General features: G+C 38.8%; 1 protein-coding gene across 1 annotated transcript in view; it reads left to right on the top strand.

Annotated features, from left to right (window-relative positions):
• The first annotated feature begins 2375 nt into the window (after positions 1-2375).
• LOC106877702 (uncharacterized) overlaps positions 2376-6781 on the top strand; it is a 271669-nt gene continuing 267263 nt past the window's right edge. Inside the window, exon 1 of the mRNA XM_014926660.3 lies at positions 2376-4135. The gene's annotated coding sequence lies outside the window, so the exon portion shown is untranslated. The remainder of the gene's footprint in view (positions 4136-6781) is intronic.

The raw sequence follows: 6781 nt of genomic DNA, 5'->3' as shown, positions 1-6781 counted from the left end.
CCATAATTGATACTTTTTAAGGCATTGTTAACAATTTCCCCCTGTGTGTGTGTGTGTGTGTGTGTGTGTGTCTGTGTGTGTGTGTAGCTTTTCTGACGAGTTCTGTATCTCGTTTTACCTAGACAGACACGCATCCACTCTTTACATATTAAATTATCCTGTGCATCAATATAATCACCAAAGTTCACATCAAGTCCCTTGCGAACATCACTTGAGCTATTCATGATGGAAGCGATTTCGTTCGAATTTCCTCCACCCAACTTGCACGGTTTTTCCGCCACAATGACCGATCTAGAGAGACGATTTCCCATCTATTTTCTAAGATCTTGACCTTTTCCAGTGTATTCTAGATGCAGTTCTTATACCTCACTTGACTTTGGAGAAATATGATGATATTCGTCTACTTTATTTGATTTTGTAGAAATATAACGGTATTGTTGTGAGAGTTCTCTCTGTCTGATGATCGACTTCGTGAAACCCTGTGTAATAGTTTCTGAAGATTTTTAGTTTCAATAAACCATTATATTTTGCTCTAGCTTTGTTATCCTAGTGCCATTTCCTCACCTTATTTTGCATGGATGAACTTGCATATGTCTGTCTGTCATTCTGCCAGCCGGTCTGAACCTCTCTCTCTCTCTCTCTCTCTCTCTCTCTCTCTCTCTCTCTCTCTTTCTATCTATCTATCTATCTCTATACATATTCTTCCTCCCATATATATGAGCAAATACACACACACATACACACACACACATACACATACACACACACACATACACACACACACATATATACATGCACAAAATGCATATGTTCGTACTTACATATATACATATATATATATACGTATTATCCCCAAGTACAACAACATATATATATATATCAGTCAGTGTTTGATGCATGTCTATCTACCTATCTATCTATCTATCTATCTATCTATCTATCTATCTATCTATCTATCTATCTATCAATCTATCTATCTATATATCTAGATGTCTGTCTCCTTTTATTCCTGCCTTACCGTTTCTGCTTTCATTTCCCTCTCACACTCATTCTACTTTCCTCCTCTGTTTTCTCTTTCGTAGCTTTCATTTCCTTGTTCATTCACCTCTCATTCCTCCATTCATTGTTCTTGCTCATACTTTACTCTTCTCTCTCTCTCTCTCTCTCTCCTTCTCGATTTCTCTCTTCCGCCCCCTTTTTCGCTATCAACATTTCTCGCCATTTCTTTCTTTTCTATGACGATCTTAATTCCACCATACTTTTTGTCTTCCCCCCTCAATCTCTTTTCTTTTTCATATTCTCTCTTTCATGCTTTCTTACACTACGGGAGAAAGAGAAAGAAAGAAAGAAAGAAAGAAAGAAAGAAAGAAAGAAAGACAGAAAGAGACAAAGAGTCCATCTTTGAACAGTGTCTTCTTTCTTTTCCCTCCCTCACTCATATCGCCTAACTTTCACTCTCACTCACACCTTCTTTTCCCCTCCCACTCATACTTATTCTCTCCTTCTCGTGCCTCTGTTTCTGTTTCATCTCTCAGTCTCACCCTTTTCCTCTCTGTGTACCACGCGCTACTCCACTCTCTCTCTCTCTCTCTCTCTCTCTCTCTCTCTCTCTGTCTCCCTTTCGCTTAACATATGTCTTTCTATTCTGAGTCTCACTTTGTACTCACGCTCGTGTTCACTCCTTCTACATCTTATTAAATCTAAGTATTACTCATATTTCAACTTTTTCTCTCACCCATGTCTCTCTCTCTCTGTCTCTCTCTCTGTGTCTCTCTCTCTCTGTGTCTCTCTCTCTGTGTCTCTCTCTCTGTCTCTCTCTCTGTCTCTCTGTCTCTGTCTCTGTCTCTCTGTCTCTCTGTCTCTCTCTCTCTCTGTCTCTCTCTCTCTCTTTCTCTTACACACACACACACACTTTTTCCAACTTACACTACAACTCTAAACACTTTACTCCCTTTTCTTACCTCTCATCCTCTCTGTACAACTCTCCCTCTCACTCTCTCACTCTTTCCTTTTCCTTTTTCCTCCTATTCCTCACCCTCATTCTCTTCCCTCCTTTCCCCCTTCGTTCTCTTCATCCCCCCCCCTCTCTCTCTCTCTCACTCGCTTTCACACATCTATGCTTTTCTACGAGATTCTCCTCTCTCCTCGCACTATTTCACCTCCGCTTTCTCCCCCCCTCATCTACTCAACCTCCCCTTTTCCTCTCCCTTCCTCTCCGTTCATTCCTTTTCCTCCTCTACCACTTCTTTTGCCCCTTCCTCCACCACTTTTTATTCTGATTTCTTTTAACCAACTCTCCTTACTCTCCCTACCCCTCCTTACTCTCTCTCCCTTCTCTCTCTCAATTTCTCTGCAACATTATCAAACCTCCCTCTCTCCGTCTTCCTCATACATTCCTCTCCTTCATATACTCTCCTCCTCTCTCGTACTCACTCACTCTCTCTCTCTCTCTCTCTCCTCCCACTCCGATTCTTCTGCTTTCTTCGCATCACTCGGTCTATCTTTCCTTCCGTGAAATGTCTTCTTTCTTCACTCATTCCGTCAATCTATTTTAAACTCTCTTCTTTGGATCCCCCCCCCCCAAAAAAAAAACTACCACAACAAATACAACAACAAGAGAAATACCACCAACACCATCATCACAACAACTACCGCCATGCACCACTAAACCGCCTCCACCACAACTACCACCAGCACCACTGCCACCACCACTGCGATCATCAATATCAGCAACAACTACAACAAATATCACAACCACGAGAAATACTACTGCCGCCACCACCACCACCAACACCACCACCACCACCACCACCACACGCACCACCACCACCACCACCACTGCTACCATCATCATCTTCTCGAACGCCACCGCCATCAATACTAAAAACACTACCACCGCCGCCATTATAACTCCAATAAATACTACCACCATCGGCATCATCATCATCATCATCATCACTACCACCACTACCACCACCACCACCACCACCATCACTACTATCACCACTACCACAAGCATTAACATCAGCGTAACCACTACCAACAAAAGCAACAAGACAAACCTCGGCACTACACCATCATCGCCAACATTTACATCATCAACACCACCACCACCACCACCACCACCACCACTACCGCATCTACAACTACCACCATCACCACCACCTACAGCTCCACAATCACCATCACTTACACCAACACCACCAACACATATCCACAACCACCACCATCGCCACTACCTCCACCACAACCTGTAACACACGCATCAACCTCTTCACACAAAACCATTACTACTACTACTACTACCACCACCACCAACACCATCACAACCATCATCATCATCATCATATCTACTACTACTACTACTACTACTACTACTACTACTACCACAACCACCACCACCACCACCACCATCATCATCATCATCATAACTACTACTACTACTACTACTACTACTACTACCACCACCAACACCACTACCACCACCACCACCACTACGAACCAAATACGGGGTTCTTTAGATGGTCGCCTGAATTGGTAGAAATATCAGCAAACGTATCTCAAATCACAGCGAAACCGTTTCAGAAAAAGCGCGTTCGATAATGTGCTTCGAGCTTCTAGGCAAAAATTGGAATGCAGTGGTCACGACTGGACTGCTTTTGATTATGCGCGTGCTGTTTGATCAGGTCTGATTTCGAGTGGGGTCGTCGGTTAAAACCATTTAGCGCACAACAGAAAGGGCAGCCAAGAAACCAAGAAGTAACAAAACGTCAACCATTGACATCATAAAAAAATCACCGCCAACAACAACAGCAACAACAAAAGCATTATCAACATCAACAGGACCCCCCCCCCCGCCAAAAAAAAAACCGTTATCAGCATTATCATCCTCAGCAGCAGCAGCAAGAGTGACTGCATCACCAAAACCAGGAACAAGACCAGCAGCAGCGAGCAACAGCAGCAGCGGCAGCAACAACTCTGCTTGTATTGCTATAACCACTACGGTTACATCGTCGCATCAGCAGTCGCAGAGAGAGAAGAGAGACTTGTTGGATGTATGCAGCATAGCACAGTAGCCAGCTTACACTTGCAGTTGCAGTGTTCGGGAAAAACGTTGTGGATATACCGGCCTCTGGTAATGCCTTTATTGTCATGTGTTACGAACATTTCGCTCTTGTGTCTCTCATGTAGGTTCATCTGTGCGCGCGCTCCTCTGTGTGTATGTGTGCAAGTGTGTGTGTGAGTGTATATATATATATGTGTGTGTGTGTATGTGTTTACGTATCTATCTATCTATCTATCTATCTATCTATCTATCTATCTATCTATCTATCTATATATATATCTATCTATCTACACAGACGCACTGTATATGTATATATATGCAATTACATACATACACACACACACACACACACACACACACATATATATATATATATATATATATATATATATATATATATATATATATATATATATATATATATATATTTCATGTTTATATACGTATATATTATACACATACACACATATATATATATACACTTTATATATATATATATATATATATTTATATATTTCATGTTTACATATTATATACACACTATATATATATATATATATCCACCTACACATGTATTTACATTTATACATACACACATACATATACAATTTGGGTGGGTGTATTCGTATATATGTGTGTGTGTGATTACATATGTGTGCCTCCGTTAGAGTATGGATGTACATCTTTGGATGTATGTAAACTTCGTTTGTATATACCTGTCTTTCAAACTGTCTCTGAGTTTGTATGCCCGTCTGTCTGTCAGTCGACCGAATGCCTGTCTGTCTGAGCCACTGTTCTCATTATACGTTTGTCACCTAATTAAACAGTTCATACGTAAACTTGTGTCATGTGTCACAATATGTATTCATGTTCATTCTATTGTGTGTATGTGTATATATATATGTATATAAATGTATATATATATATATATATATATATATATATATATATATACATATATATATATATATATATACATGTGTGGAGAGATAAATAGAGACACACACATATTTATATGTATATGTACCTCTAAGTATATCTATCTATCCATCTATCTTTCTATGATTCCGTCTGGCGTCCTCTGTCCGCCCGCATGTCTGTCTGTCTGTCTGTCAGTCTATTTATCTGGGAAAGAATAATAACGGTGCCATATACCATTCTCTCTTTAGAAATTCCGTCTAAACATCGACCATTGTTACATATACAGACACACACATACGTACATACAAATACACAAATGTACCATATATAGGTATATATACACATAAACATACGTACATGTATATACATATACATACACATACATATGAATATGAATATATACATTATATATACATACATATATCTGTCTATATACAATATATATTATACATATATATATATATATGTGTGTGTGTGTGTGTGTGTGTGTGTATCTAGTATATCTATTCTATCTATATGTATACATGTGTATGTATATGTATGTATATATACATATATACATATACATATATATACATATATATATATATATATACATATACATATACATATACATAGATATATATGTGTTTATATATATATATATATATATATATATATATATATATATATATATATATATATATATATATATATATATATATATATATATATATATGTATGTATATATGTATGTATGTACATCACATAGATGTATACCTTCTGGTAGATGTAGGAAGCGATTGCTATATATACTGTTAGAGTGGTGTATATACATATGGATACGTTTGTGCATGTGCGGTGTCTTTAGCTATGCGTGATGTAGAATACGTAACTACAGAGACTATATACTCTATACACCCACACATGCGTATGCATCTATGAAGAGCGCTTAATTAAAGTTTAAACCGTTATGCACACAAGCACGTATATGTGTGTGTATGCATGTGTGCATTCGTATGCAAGTGTACCTTACATTTGTTTAATACAAGTTTGTTATCGCTTTAAGTGTGTGTGCATTTGTGTGATCGTGTATGTGTATGTGTGTGTGTCTGTGTCCTTCGTGCATATTTGTTTCTGTATGTGTGTATGAATGTTTGTGCATGTGTGTATGTGCGTGCATGTTGTAGTTAGTGTCAAACTTGCTAGAACCAACAGAACCGACACGTACTTTCCAACCATACTCCATATGCTAGGACTGATACAAACGAATTTGTAGTAGTACTAATATATATTGGTTGCACTAGTAAGTGGAAGCGTCGATGCAATTACTAGTAGTAGTAGTAGTAATAGTAGTAGTAGTAGTAGTAGAGGAAAAACAAGAAAAATAACGGATTCTTGAGACCGCAGCAGGGAGCCAGTGTCACTGTCAACGATCGAAATGCACGTGACTAGTCATCATCATCATCAACACCATCATCACCATCACCACCATCGTCGTCATCATCATCATCATCATCATCATCATCATCATCATCATCATCATCATCGTCGTCGTCGTCTTCGTCATAATCGTCAAACTAATATTTATCACCATCATCGTCATCGTGGTCGTCATCATCATCACCATCACCATCACCACCACCACCACCACCACCATCATCATCATCATCATCATCATCATCACCTGCATCATCTGCATCATCATCATCATCATCATCATCAACCTCGTTGTCATCATAATATTCAGCATCGTAGTCGTCATAATCTTCTCTTTACATAATCTTCGATTTACTGACTTGTTCTTTTTTTCTG

Source organism: Octopus bimaculoides, chromosome 20, assembly GCF_046866305.1.
Source record: "Octopus bimaculoides isolate indiv1 chromosome 20, ASM4686630v1, whole genome shotgun sequence".
NCBI lineage: Eukaryota > Metazoa > Mollusca > Cephalopoda > Octopoda > Octopodidae > Octopus > Octopus bimaculoides.
The sequence above is the reverse complement of the archived record's forward strand: the minus strand, read 5'-3'. Positions and strand labels throughout refer to the sequence as shown.